A 15,501-nucleotide genomic window follows, 5' to 3' on the forward strand; every position below is an offset into this window, starting at 1 on the left:
ACATAAAGCACTTTTACTTAATTCAGTTTGAAACTCGAGCATTGTAAAATCACCAAGCTACATTTTCCTTATCACCATAATTTATGAAGCAGAATTTCTGGAACTGCAGTTGTTTGCTTAGTTTCCTTTTTCTCCCCTATTCTCATAATAGTAAAATAATCATGTTTGTCCATGGAAGCAGGGAAGGAAAAAAGAACTCTTCTTCCCTAGCAGCTTACAAAGTGTATTCAACTCAGATTTCCTACACATTAATATCCCTTAGGTACTTTGAATGCTTTCTGCTTGTGTATGAAAGTGTTCATCCTGGAATTTTCTCACTTTTGAGTGGGTGCAATATCTTCTAATGATATTAGAACCACAATGCAATAAAATATAAAAGGATGCTGTCACTAGCTGATTCAGTTACATTTTTCACATCAAATTTTAACACCAGAGACTGTGAAATGCATAATATTATGGTCTCAAATTCCTATAAATTGGCGAGCATGGATCAGGCCTAGCAGGAGCCTCAGAGCCATCTGGCTGGAGCTTGCCATCCTCCTCCAGAGAGCAAACCGAGTGTCAGAGTGCATCCTTCTGTTGGTTGGAGTGAAGCAACTATAACTTACTATTTCATGGCTTGTGGTTGGAAATGACCACAGTGAACCTGCAGAGAACTCCATGGTTTGACCCTCAGGATTAACTCCCCTGTATCCGTGCTGGCATGGACGGGATCCGCGGGCAGAGCCAAGCCCTTAACTCTGAGATGTGCAACCATCACCAGCTGCATTTCTGAGGAGCTCACTGGAGTGTGTTAGGAGCTGTGGGGAGTGATAAGAGGATCTTCACAGAAATGAAAAGTCATTGTGACTGTCAGTAGCAACAACTTAAATTTTGCAGTAACCTTTACCCATGGAAAGTCTCTTTGTAATTAGTGGAAGATCTTCTGTCAGTGGGAAGCTGGGTAACAGATACTGAGCATTTCTTGGCTGAAGAGATAATGAAATACCTTTGAGGATACAGGGCTGGATCTGAGGATGCAGAGCTGAGGAAAAGTATAATTAATAGAGGAAATTTCATTCTTTGTAGCACAAAGATTGTCATCAAGAGGATATTACAGACCTTGCTTATTCTGGCATTCCCAAAATAGCCTGAGCTTCTATGGTAAAATTCCTACTGTGGAAAAGGTAATATGAGATTTGTACATTATTATCTCTGTGAGAGCACAATATATCTAACCACTAAGGCAACAACCAGACTAGCATGAGACAGAGGAATGTCACTGATGTATAACAACAGAGCACTGGCAAGTCCTGTATAATTTTCACAATCCAGTTCTCAGTCTAAGAAGTCATTAATAATAACAGTAGTTAATGAAGGGATAGAAGAGTCTCTTTAAAGAGAAGGCTGCTGAAGCCTTTTGCAGCTGAGTGGTGAGCTGGTTTCCAGGCCAGATCAGTCAGGTTCTGGCAGAAGGGTCTTTCCCCACAGTGTTGGCTTTGGGGTGGTGTCCATGGCAGAATCCTTGACATTTCTTTTAGAAATGGTAGCAAAGAAATTTAGTGAGTGGTGGTGTTTGACTGTCCACCCTTACCAGCAGGAGTTTTTATAGAGGATGTCTCAGAGGATCCCCCATAAAGCGTGGTCTGAATTCCTTGTCTTCATCACTTGGTGTCCAGTGCTGCATTGCCACACCAGGGATTGATGCTTCACTTCCTGAGATTCCCTGAGTAGGGGAAGGAATTTCTGTGAAGACAGGGTGAAATATTGAGAACACAGGTTGCAGAAGAGAGGTCAATTCTTCTCTCATTTCTTTTAGCCTTCAAAGTGAATTAAAATGCACAGAGAGCTGGTGCACACCTGCTCCTGGATTTAGGTCCTATTTGCCTCATATCTCCAGCTCAGAAGACTTCCACTTTTCTATATTCTTTAATTGTTACTTTTCAGTATTTTCTAAATAAATTTGGCTTTCATGCTTTTGGTGTTATACATGGGATATATAAGCTTTTAAAAAATTGTTTGTTTACCAGAAAAAAGAGGCTGAAGAGGGAAAATATAAGAAATTTAAAATATTCTTTACACCTTATTTATACAAATTGGAAGTGTATGAATATTATATGTATGAAATCTAGAGCTGCTGAGAAAGTGAAATTTCTGTCCCAAGAGAAATTTCAACATTTTCATGCTGGTTTTGAGTAAAATGATAATCAAAATATTGTTATGAATTTAATAATAAAACCTTAAAAAACACTAACTTAAGACACACTTATAGGAAAATATTTGATAAAAATTATATGGAGTATCAGCATACTGGTTTTATATAAAATTTTGTATTTCACATGAGAAATTAAATACAGTGGGTTTCAGTCTGTGATACTTTTTATTATTACCTTTTAGATCAAAATTAATTACTGTTCCTTAAATAAAACATAAGTAAATTATAAACATCTGGGAGGGTTGTGCTCTTCTGGAAGGAACTGGATATTTGATATCTAAAATCCTTTATGGTGTAAATTGTGGGTTCCACATATAGTTTGCATAAAATGACTTAATGGCTTGAATTAGCCTTGGTAGACCACTGCTGTAAAATCACATTGTTTTGTGACACGTGGAGAGTAAAATAGTTCATATATTCTTTGTTGTTTACAGTAAAATATAAGTGAACAACACAGGCACGAGGAGAAAAGCCTATAGCTGTATGTGATGAGGCAGGAATAAAATGGAATATACCTTGCACAAGATCTTCCTTCCTTCATTACATTCCAAATGTGAACAAAAGGATCAGTGGATACAGGAAATATCAAATGCTGGCATTCTGTACAACATACAGTATGCCACAAACAACCAGTAATCTGATCTACCCTTGTGGATAGATTTTCTTTAGAGGCATAAGAAATAAGACTTACAGCTCAATAGACCCTAGGTACTGCTGTAGGCATATTGGACTTGCTTGTACATTATGAGCTACGAAAAATAAATAAAATAATAGAGATCAATTACAACAGAAAGGAATGGAAGCACAAATGCCAAAAATAGTGTGCTTGTCTGTTCAGACTGACACTTATTCATCTACAGTCTGGCATATTCAATGATTGATTTGCAGATGTTAAGAGCAGTCATTCTCCTTGAGTAGAGGCAAAGATCCACATTCTTCTTATGAAGAGCAGGTTAGAGGCTCAGGCCTGAAAACTCATAAAGTACACACTTTAAATTACATCTGTCCAATAGTGTAAACATAGCCTTAATATTGACAGAGAAAATATTTACCCTGAGATATTCTTACTTAGGTGTGGTCTTTGTGTTTTAGCTTCAGGCATTATGTTTATTCTTAATTAACTTAAATTGTCTTAAACAGATTAAACATAAACCAGTCAGTTAGTTATTATGTGTGAAGTCAGCAGGATGATGGAAAGAGCCCAGAATATGATAAGCTAGGAGGATACATCTGCCTTTTGCATCAGAAGAAAGCTTTTCACCCCTTTTTTAAAATTTTTCTCTGAGTTGTCTCCAGCTGCATGATTTGGTTCAGGCTGTTTTTATTACAGAGGACTGCCATAAATTTGTACCATGCACCTAAGAATTCACTGGGAGATATGTTTATAATTTTTTTAATATAAATTGTCAACACTTACTGATAAGTTTGGGTCAGTTTTTGGTTTTTCTTTGTTAGTTTTTTAAAAAATTTGATAGCTTTTTTGAATTAGAAGCTTATTTTCTGTCTGCAAAACCAACAATAAAATACTGTTGGTGCAGGTGTCAAGAGGCATCTTTTTTTGGGAGCTATTTGTCCTGTGTGCTCTGTGCTTAATTCAGAATCTCTGTAAATGTGTAAATTTAACAAGTGCAAGTTAAGAGTTTAGCCAGCTTCTATGTCATTGCTTTCTCCCTCCATGGGAAGCCAACCTCTGAGGCTCTGAACATCTGCTGCCATGCAGCACAATGGCAGTGCTGGTGTCAGAGTGCAGCACTGCTGCTGGAACTGGGGACAGCTCTATCCTCGTTTAGCATATGGCAACATGTGTTCTCATCAGTCATTTATCTGCTAATCTGTGCCTACATCTGAATCGTAATGAGGGCGAGAGAGTGGTGAGTGAAAACCTGCCCTTGGATACGGAGAGTTCCTTGCAATCATCACACACAAGGTTAAACAAAGATCAGCTGAAATTAGTTGCTCCCAAAAGTCCACATTGCACATTTACTAATTTCTGCAGGTAATTGGATATCTTCTAACATTTCTGTCAGTTTCTGTGGATAGTTCTGGTTCTGCCACTATGAGGGGCATGTTTCAGTAACCAGGATTATGTCCATGAAACATTGAATAGAATCTCTCAATTGAATGAACTCTGTATTGGAAAAACCCACTATTTTGCTTTAATAACAGCAAAGGAACAGTGTTCTTTCTCTAGCAAATACTTAAGCCTGTACAGAAACAGATGAAAGCTTTACTGATAATTGTTCCCAGTTGATGAGAGATAAGATGATGGATAAAACCAGAATATCCTCTTCAAATACTTTATCTGAGCAGTTATGACTGCAAATAAATATGAGATACTTACAAACTGAAATTGTTTCAAGGTTATATGGCAACACTAATGGCTCTTCACATTGCTTTGTTTTTACTTTTCAAGACTGAAAAGTGTGTACACTTTTGTGAATTTCTATAAATCTACATGGTTGAAATTATGTAAACATTTGCCATAATATAATCGACTGTATCTCACTGGAGCTCATGTTTGGGTACTCTGCTAGATGTTACATTGGAAGAAATGTGAACTGGTCCAGATCTTGAAAAGAGCTGTAATCTCTACTCCATCACAATTATTTCTTTCTTTCTTTCTTTCTTTCTTTCTTTCTTTCTTTCTTTCTTTCTTTCTTTCTTTCTTTCTTTCTTTCTTTCTTTCTTTCTTTCTCTCTCTCTCTCTCTCTCTCTCTCTCTCTCTCTCTCTCTCTTTCTTTCTTTCTTTCTTCCTTCCTTCCTTCCTTCCTTCCTTCCTTCCTTCCTTCCTTCCTTCCTTCCTTCCTTCCTTCCTTCCTTCCTTCCTTCCTTCCTTCCTTCCTTCCTTCCTTCCTTCCTTCCTTCCTTCCTTCCTTCCTTCCTTCCTTCCTTCCTTCCTTCCTTCCTTCCTTCCTTCCTTCCTTCCTTCCTTCCTTCCTTCCTTCCTTCCTTCCTTCCTTCCTTCCTTCCTTCCTTCCTTCCTTCCTTCCTTCCTTCCTTCCTTCCTTCCTTCCTTCCTTCCTTCCTTCCTTCCTTCCTTCCTTCCTTCCTTCCTTCCTTCCTTCCTTCCTTCCTTCCTTCCTTCCTTCCTTCCTTCCTTCCTTCCTTCCTTCCTTCCTTCCTTCCTTCCTTCCTTCCTTCCTTCCTTCCTTCCTTCCTTCCTTCCTTCCTTCCTTCCTTCCTTCCTTCCTTCCTTCCTTCCTTCCTTCCTTCCTTCCTTCCTTCCTTCCTTCCTTCCTTCCTTCCTTCCTTCCTTCCTTCCTTCCTTCCTTCCTTCCTTCCTTCCTTCCTTCCTTCCTTCCTTCCTTCCTTCCTTCCTTCCTTCCTTCCTTCCTTCCTTCCTTCCTTCCTTCCTTCCTTCCTTCCTTCCTTCCTTCCTTCCTTCCTTCCTTCCTTCCTTCCTTCCTTCCTTCCTTCCTTCCTTCCTTCCTTCCTTCCTTCCTTCCTTCCTTCCTTCCTTCCTTCCTTCCTTCCTTCCTTCCTTCCTTCCTTCCTTCCTTCCTTCCTTCCTTCCTTCCTTCCTTCCTTCCTTCCTTCCTTCCTTCCTTCCTTCCTTCCTTCCTTCCTTCCTTCCTTCCTTCCTTCCTTCCTTCCTTCCTTCCTTCCTTCCTTCCTTCCTTCCTTCATCAGGACATAGGTTTGAATAGATGTCAACAGACCTGATAGAAGATTTTCCTCAGGTGTGCATTAAGGTCTAGTCCTAAGAGAACAATCCAGCTCCTGTTGGAATGGATAGCAAGCATTCCACCACCATTAATTATTTCTGGGTTGGACCCTAAACCGCTTCCAAGTGTGCTCATCTAAAGTTCTACAGAGAACACTTTTACTAGAAAAATCCATACTTACACAGGTGATGTCCACCTTTGTGTGAAAGATCAACCCAGTGGGAATAAAACATAAATATAAAACTTGTTGTAATATCGGGTTTTCTTCTGCTACTGCTTGACTGGGGAATACACTCAAGTTTTCTGCTTTCCTTTTGATCATGGGCACTATTCCTGCATTCAATCGATTCCTGTTCCTTTTTACATACTTCATGACATTGAAGTTTGCTTCTCAAACTCTCCTAATGCTTAATGCTCAAATTAGTCTGCTCTGTTTAAATACTTTTGGCTTTCTGTTTTTGGCTTTATATCAGGAAATGATTTTGCAGCAAAAATGAAGGACAGCAGAACAACTAAGGTCTCTCAACTCCAGAAGATTCCTGAGACAATCCTGACTTTTATGTCTGGATTTAATCCTGACTGTATGATAGTAGTATTTTTTTTTTAAATTATACCAGTAATTTTTTGATATTTCTAATGGTAATTCTGATATTTCAGAAGATGATTTCCCAGGGAAAAGTTTTAGAGTACAGCCTAAAATTCAAATAATCAGTGTGAATAGAATTAGGGCACAAATCTCTGTAAAGAAAAGTTCACAGAAAGGTGATGCCTTAGGTAATGAAGTTCCCATACGTGTTTTCTCGGTGGCAGCTCTGGTTAAAACTGTCCTCTGGCTTCAGCACCTTTCCTGTGATCCCTCAGCTGGGCTAACATGTGGAACCTGTTGCTGAATAGGAATTAGAGCTGAGTTTCACCTTTTTTTATTTTATTTCTGTTTTCCCCAGGACAAACAAACAGGAGGCAGAACAGAGGTAAGAATTGATATTTAAATATGTAGGGAAAAGGAACTGCATGTATTGAAGTAAAAAACCTCAGGATAAATGACCACATTGAATTTTGCTTTTTTTCCTTTTTTTTTTTCCTGTTTGCTTATTACATTTTCCATTTTAAAGGATTTTTAGGCAAATCAGGCTTTCTTGTGTCAGCTCCACAGGACAAAGAGTAGCTGCCACATGTTACAGGTGAAGGTGGCTGCTGGAGTCGAGAGTGCCTTGTTCTTATTTTATGTGGCTGTGCTCTGTTGGGAAAGGGTAAATTGAAGCTGCATAAGAAGCAGGTTCTGGAAATTCTATTTAACATAGAGGAGCACTTTAAGTTAGTCAAGTCTTTCAATGCTGCCAGAGGAGGAAATCCCATCCCCACCTGTTCATTCCAGTCACCATTTTTTTTTTGCACAAGGTGATCCATGTAGTAATGTAAAATCCCCAGAGTGTGGAAACCAATGTGTATTTATTTTGCCAGGTGAGTTGTAACTGGGATCAGCTCCCTGAGTAGCTACCTGAACATTTCTTCTGGCTGAAGTGAAGGGATGGTTTTGTGAGTGTATGGGGGCTTTGAGCAGCAACATTGGCTTACAACAGCTTTCAGTGCTCAGGGAACTGTCAATGCACTTCTCAAGGAAAGACTGGCAGCTTGCTTTAGAACTAGGAAGCAAATGGAGAAAAGTTTACCTTAGCCTGGAATTTGGTCTCACTATACCTCTTGCATTTGTAAATCAGTGCTACACAGATTAGCACATGCATCACCAAGCCCACAAAGAAGATATAGGAGTGTGTTCTCTCTGCCAAGGGCTGCGTTTTGTGCTACTTCCATTAACTGAGTTAAAAATACAGCCCAAAGCATGAATCCAGGATAAATACCAGATGCAGAGAGTAAGAGATGTGATTCAGTCCATCTTTCATCTGGACATCTGCAGTTTCCTGACTCTTTCCCAGCTTGTTTGTGTTAACCTGGCTTTATATCACACACAGCTTCTTTTTTGTGCTTTATCTGCTGATGCTCCCTCTGGGGCAGACTGACCCTGCCTGTGCTGAGGACAGTCTGTGCATTAGGATATGCCTGCAGTTCCTGCAGCTCCCTGGGACTATTTCCTCTGTTCACTCCTTGAAATTAGGGATACATTGAAAGGGATGGGAACTATATGGAATCATGTGTTCAGTTTGCATCCTTGTATCGCATACAATGAAGATAGTGAAGACAAAACAGATGAGCCTGTTTTCCTGGTTCTCATATTTATTAGTCATCTACAATTAAAGAATGCTAATCTGATGGGGCAAGTGGTCAGCTCCAGCAGCACATTTCCAATTTCTCTCATATTATATTATTGAAAGAGGAAAGCAGACAAATTCTTTTCATACTATTATATATTTCAAAGAATAACAATCTTGCCTAGGCTGAGACTTTGTCTGATGAGTTTCAGTGCCATTTGAGTTCTTTATGCTTGAGCTATAAACCAAGGCAGGGAATAAAGAAAGAATTTTTCATAATAGAAATGCCCTCACACCACATTAATTATATCAGCATGAACTGTGGCACTACAATCAAAGTTGTTTTAATTTGACTAAAAATGAATAGATTACTGTGAATCAACTGCAATCTAATAAAGGTCTTATTGTAAAACCTACTGGTGAGATGGAGTGGAATTGTTCTGAACTGTGCTCCTGGGAGTGAGATTTCAAAAGAACTTAATGCTGCCTTTTCTAAATCTTTGATCAGTGATACTAATGGAATTTTAGGCACACCTATCTCCCAGTGTTTCCACTTTTCATTAACTGTTGCCAGATTATTACTAAAAGAGAATTCTCTTCCTTAAAGCTTTAGTCTGAAAGGAATTGAGCTGCTCCTGGGCAGAGTTGTGTTCTCTGTGTCCTATTGTCCACACAGGAAGCTGAGGGTCCTTAGCAATTCACAGAATTTGGCTCACGAGCAAAGAAGAGGAAGCAGGTAGATTAAGATGTCTAAAAGAGGAGTGATTCATCCCAGGTTTAAGTGGTTGTTTTCAGGTGGACTCTATAACCAGCCCATCTCATCATTGTCCAAAATGTTGTCTAAATAACCGTGTTTTGACTAAATGCCTCATTTTTTTCATTACTAAAATTAGGAGAGAATAAGAATCACAGTGCATTTTAGTGAAAATACTTTTACTCAGATTAATGGTAATCTGAGCCCCAGATTGTTTTACAATTTCCTTGGTAAAAGACCACATGCTGAAGGTTAAGTTACAAGTAATCAAACCTTGTAAATGTGTTTGATCTTCCCAGAAGGAATCCAATATAAACTTTATAAACTCACACCCAATCATAAAAAATGTAAAACACCCTTGAATTTTCAGGGATTAGTATCCTACATGTATTATCCTACAGACTTTTTTATTAATGCTGCTAGTTAAGAGTTCAAAATTTCTATTTCATGACTAGAAATATGAAGTCTGTTTTCCTAGTACTTTAGACACTCATTTTGACAGCTTTTCTCTGTTGTTGAATGTATTGATTCTCAAAGTTTTGTAAGTGGCTGTTTGACTAAGCATTTGTGCCATAAAGCTATATTTGCCATTTGCTATTTTGAAGCAGAAAAAATTCAACTGGAAAGAAAATTGGCATGTATAAAAGTATCAGGGATATTCATAGACAGAATTAATAATGATGACAGCATTTGAAAGCATTTTAGCTTCTACTTGCAGATGTTAACCAACTTTAAACTGTCAGAGATCAGGCAAAGAACTGTGTGAGTTGTCTCGATTAGTTTCCCTTTGCTGTTACAGACATTTCTTCTCCCTTCTTTTGAAGGACCCAGTACCAAAAGCTGTCAGATGCAAAGTACTGGACTATGTGCAAGACAGTTTATACCAGGATGGCAGATCCTGTGATCCTAGAGGCTTTTTAAAATTTGCAATTCTCATATATTTCTTTTTTCCTTTTTTTTCCCAAGTCTCAGTCACACTGTCAAGGAGGAGAAATAACTCTTTGTGATTTAGCCAACCAAATGTGTCAGAAATTGTGAAAAATGACTGGTCCTATAGTCAGTGATCAAAGGAAAGGAAAGAGAAGGAAAATTATATACCCAGACTACCTGGCAAACACTTATTGATAGGAAATGCATTTGTTGAACTGAGGAACATTTTATGAATGATTCATAAACAGGATAGTGGTAAATTTTGCAGCAAGTAGAATTGGTAACAAGTAAGTTTAAAACCTTGAAAAAAAACCTGTTTAATATTCTCAGATTATTCACTTAACTGAGACTCTATGGTTCAAATTAATAATCACTAAATTCAAACAATCATATTCATCTGAATTGTTTTGAACTGATTGTAGATTTATTATCTACACAGTGAGGCAGGATGCTGAGGAACAGGATTTTCTTCTCTTCACCTCTGCTTTGGACATATTCAGTTATGTTTTGCTCAGGTATTTTGTCATTTCTGACTTCTGATCCTAATCAGAGCCAAAAGAATAAAAGGTACAAGAAAATGCAATAAAATTTGAACTTAGTTACAACTTAGCCAACTAAAGACAGGAATATGTTTTATTTTAAATTAACATAATCCTTTATCTCAAATCTATAGCATCCTTCAATGACAGATTTTGGTGTCACTTGCTACAAGTCCTGTTCCTGTTTCAGCTCTGTGGCCTAACCCCATTTCCAGCTGAGCATATGCATTAGTGCCACAGAACTGGAGTCAGTGTCATTCCTCCCAGCAGCTCTGGAGGTATTCCATGTTTCCTAGCTACCCTGGGAATACTGCACATCATGCTGCCAACCTCCCTTGCTCTGGAAAAACTTGCCATTCCACATCTCTGCTGATTATTGCAGAGTACCACGTTGTTTAAGAAAACAATCATGAAATGCTTGCTTTTTCTTCATAATAAATTTATTTATTCTTTATCCATAATAGCTGCTCATTTCAAACGCTTCTTATTCATTGAGAAAGCTTCATCACTCACAGATGCTGCATGGATTTTTAATTTTCTCCTCTAAATGTTATATGATTCCTGTCAATTACCATTTTGGTCTAAGGCTTTAGGAATTAGATCAGCCTCATTAAAATAGAACAAAGTAATTTCAAAGTAAACTGAATATTTTGTGCTGAGCAACTGAAAAAAAGATACGCTAATCTAAAATTGCCATTTTTGTATTGATCAGCCAGGCTTTCTTTCCTTGAAATACTCTGCAATGAATTTCCATTCAAATTAGGTGTGGACATAACAACTGCTTGCAGCTGTTAATGGTCAACAGAGTGTTTCATGTCAGAGCTTGACCTTGCCACTTGCATCTATCTTTGTGTTCCAGCTCCCCAGCAATCTTACATTTTAGGATATTTAAACTTTGGGCCCTTCTAGGGGCCTCTTCCACATTAATGATAAAAATTCAAATGCATTACTGAACAAATGTGAATGTCCATGGGAACAGAATAGACTCTGTTTTAAATGTGGACATTACTAAAATTAATCACATGTTAACATTTTATTGGAAAAGACAGATTTAACTGCTGCTCAGATATTTCCCTGAGTCAATGATTTGGGTTGGTCCATTACCATGTAAGGACATCTGTGAGTTTTAGATGTAACAGATATATGTTTTTGGGCTTTAAGATTCCATGTGAAAGGTTTAAAATAATGCTGTTAAGACTGTTTGCAAAATAACTGCAGGAGCTATATATTCTGTCTGGTCCAGATGGATAAAATCTCTAAGGGACATTTGTTTTTATGGCCTCTAACTTATTATTTTAATGCCTAACTTTTATGAAGCAAACTCATTATTTTTAGCAGCCGTTTACTATCTCTTAAATGCAGTGAAAGGCAAAAGAGGACCAAAAATCTGTTATATTTAAAGCCACTCAACCAAATTTCAACAATTACCATAGACCTTGTGCATTTCTTAAATAAAAATAAGGGTAACTGTCTCTTGACCAAGGCTTTTATCCTCTGAATGAAACCCAGACATTATACTGAAGGCTTTGTCTCTAATATTGACTCAGTGATTGTTGGTGATAGTGCTCCATCAGACTGTGTTTGATCACAAATCAGTGTGATTTGCTCTGAGTTCAGCCCAGCAAATGCAGTGTGGTCAGTGTTTTAGAGCTGTTAAAAAAATCAGCAGACAGACACAGAACCTTAAGGACAGGACTGATGTGATCTCAGGAGGTCACTTGTTTCCTTTACTAATTCCACACAGATTCAGATTTACCTGAATAATATTTGGCAGCCATTTGTCCAACCTGTTTTTAAAATAGCCTGGTGATGGAGAATCCCCATCTTCTATTAACAGCTGTCTTTTAGCTCTTGATTCTCTTGCCATTCAGCATGTTTTTAATGTACAGCATAAACCTTCTTTGTGGTAACTTCAATCCATTATTTATTGTCCTGGAGAACACACTGGTGCTTTCCTCTCTTCGTCAATCTCTTGATGACATCAGCTGTCATTTGAAATAAATACTCATTTCCCCCCTTGGTCTTCTTTCAGCTAAATAAAAGCATTACTTTACAGCTTTCTTCGTAGGTTTTATTGGAAATGTCTTGTGTTTCGCTTTTTTTTTTTTTTTTTTTTTTTTAATTTCTTCAGTTGATCCAGCCCTAATGTTCTGCCCAAATCTGATGTAGTACTCCAGCTGAGCCCCACTGATATTGCAAACTTCAGGTATTGTATGTACAACACTTCTACACACATCTCCTGGTAGGTTATGGCCCTGTGGAAACTGTTCCATTTTTGGTCCATTAATCTATCACCTTCTGTAGAACCATTTCTATTATTCTATCTTGTAGACAGGTGTCACCTTGTGGCACACACTGAATTACTTACTATTTTACTGATTCTCCTACATTCAAATTCCATTTTATCCTCTAAAGTACTTGCTATCCCTCTCTAATTGTTATCATCTTCATATTAAAGTGTTTTCTATTCTGCTATCTAAATCATCAATAGTGAACTTTGGTGTCTAGAGATGGAATTAAGAGGGCAGAGCTCTGCTAATGGCAAACTTGATCCAATTTGTGGGATCCAGATTGCTGCTAAAATAGTCCATTTGCTTCACTTTTATTATTTACTTGTGGAGTAGAAGTGTTCAGTGTTCTGAGAACTGGCATGTCATGGTAAGGCTCGTGGCACAATGCAGACAAGAGGAATGAAACATTTTGAGCTGACCAGCTATTCCTCATGAATGTAAAACAGACTTTGGAGGTTTGGCAGGGTCAATATTGAGCAAAAAACCAGGAGGGCCTGAACATGAACAATTGGGTTTTTAGATGTGTTAATATTAGAAGAACATATTGAACATTTGTGTACCAAATGTGTTGTGGAACCAATCCACAGCTCCACTGCCTGTGCAGCACAGACATTATTGACTTCTCAATACTTTAAAAATGTATCTGTAATCCTTTCAAAATTTCTCTTTCACATCTTGATACAGGATTCCTTGGAAAACTGTGTCAAACATTATGCCAACCAGATGCAGTTTAAAACAAATTCATAGCACTTTACACTGAATAGTATGAAGGAGGGGCTTTTCTCTATTCATTTTTACCAGAACTTTGTCCCAAAAGAATTTCATTTTCAGTTTGCTAAAAACTGAAAACTGTATGTCTGGGGAGACTTTAATCTTTCTGGTCAAATCAAATTTCTCATGTTTGCCTCCTATAGAATGTTCTCATAAGTGAACATTCTTTCATTTTTAAACAATATTTAAGCAGATTCTACTTGCTATAGAGAAAGATAATATTCAGATTTTTTACTATTTTATTAATCTTTGCTCCAAAATATTGAAAGCTAAAAATATTTTATATTCTTATGTAAATCATGGAAACCAGGACATTCTTTTAAATAATCAGACCATGGTAATATGAATGAAAAGCACTACAAGTAATTATGAATATATATTTCTGGAAAGTTGTACCAGAATGATGTTTCAGATAAAGTTTTATTAAAACTGAAAAAAGCCATTAAATCATTTCCTCCCAAATGTTTGGTACTGAGCACTGCTTAAGCTGTATCAGCAATTTGTTGGGAAACAGCAATAAATGTGAAAGCAAACCAATATGAACCCAAGGAATCCTCTTAGGGAAATGTCTGTTTGGGTGGCAAAAAAGGGTTTGATAAATTTACTTTATCATTCCAAAGAAATTACCTAGTTCAACATCATTTGCAGTCCTACATAATTAGATCTTGAGTAATGTGTAACTGATTGTATTTGTAGTGCAAACAAAACCCAACTGTGGCTGTGTAGATCAGAATATTGATGATTTCATATGGAAAAAATAGACTGGAGACACAGATGGCTTAGGAGACCAGGCTGACACTAAAGCTTTCTGGAAGTTTACAGCTGCTAGGACTACAATCTTGCACTTCTGCAACTACTGAAAGGTGACCAGTATGGGACACTGGATTTCTGCTAATTTTGGGAAGGTGCAAGGACATTTATAAACCAGAGAGACTGTAGCTTATGTAGATAGCAGAAAAAGAGCAAAAGGGCCAGCTTTTTTGTTCCTTGACGTCAGCACTGTGCTCACTCTTTGCTGAGGACAGCACTGTGCAAAATGCTATTTATTCCATACCAGCTCTGAGCTGTTCAATCCTTAATCTCTGGGTTGATTATTTTTTGTCATAAACTCTCAAAATCAGGAATAAATGTCAGAATATTTTTATATTTGCATTCCTGTGAAAATGTTGTCTCTGCATAGTCATCCCAGATTTTGACATTAAATGTGCCTCCAGCACTCAGAGATACATCCAGACAGAGTTCACTTGACAGCTGGATCACAAATGAAAGACAATCTTGATGTCTAGCATTATAAACATGTTGATGGGCATTAGCTGATTGCTATCAGCATAATTCAGTGTATCAACCCACCTTTCTGTACTGTGTAGTGCAAATCCTTTATTAAGAAATGTAACAGGGGAAAAGAATGACTATTTTAGACCACATTTGCAGGTTCAGGTTCAACTATTTCTAAAAGAAATGCAACCAATCAATACATGAATGTATTAAAGAACACCTGGGATCCTACCTGCTTAAGTATTTATCACTTACTGGCATGATGCATGGGAATTTGTAAGCCTGTTAAGTAAGAGGTTAAGTATGTGATGAATTTTTATTTCAGGATAAGATAGAGGAAACAAATACAGCGGAAATTTAATTAGCTGAATGGAATTATGCATTTTTAAAATGGTTTTGGCAAAGTACAGAGGAATAGGAAATGAACTGACTTATGTAAGCACAAAAGTGATGGACTTGCTCTGAGTTTACACTAAGAAAGTTTCCTTTTGGAGGCGTGTTTAGTTCTTTAGGAAATAAAAAAAGACAGTTGAAAAGTATTTGAATTTACAGAGCAGGGTAGTCCTGGTGATCATTTGGAGTCAGGGAAAAATCTCAAGATTGAGCTTTGTGTAAAGTAGAAAAGATTAGTTGTCATCAATAGTTATTTAACTGTAGGATTGGAAGGCTTTAGAAGAGATGAAATTCTCCACAGAACTAAGTAAAATGTGAGCTTGTTTGAAAAAAGCAGTTTTTTAGTATATAATGAATCTATCTTTTTAAATTATTAATATTTCCACAAATAGATCATTCTTTAATCTATTTAATATAAGCATAGAAGAAACTAATGTATGGGACTTGGAACTAGCAAAATCAAAATAAAGAAATTAAAGAGA

Source organism: Cyanistes caeruleus, chromosome 14 (assembly GCF_971803275.1).
Source record: "Cyanistes caeruleus chromosome 14, bCyaCae1.hap1.1, whole genome shotgun sequence".
In the NCBI taxonomy this organism is placed as follows: Eukaryota; Metazoa; Chordata; class Aves; order Passeriformes; family Paridae; genus Cyanistes; species Cyanistes caeruleus.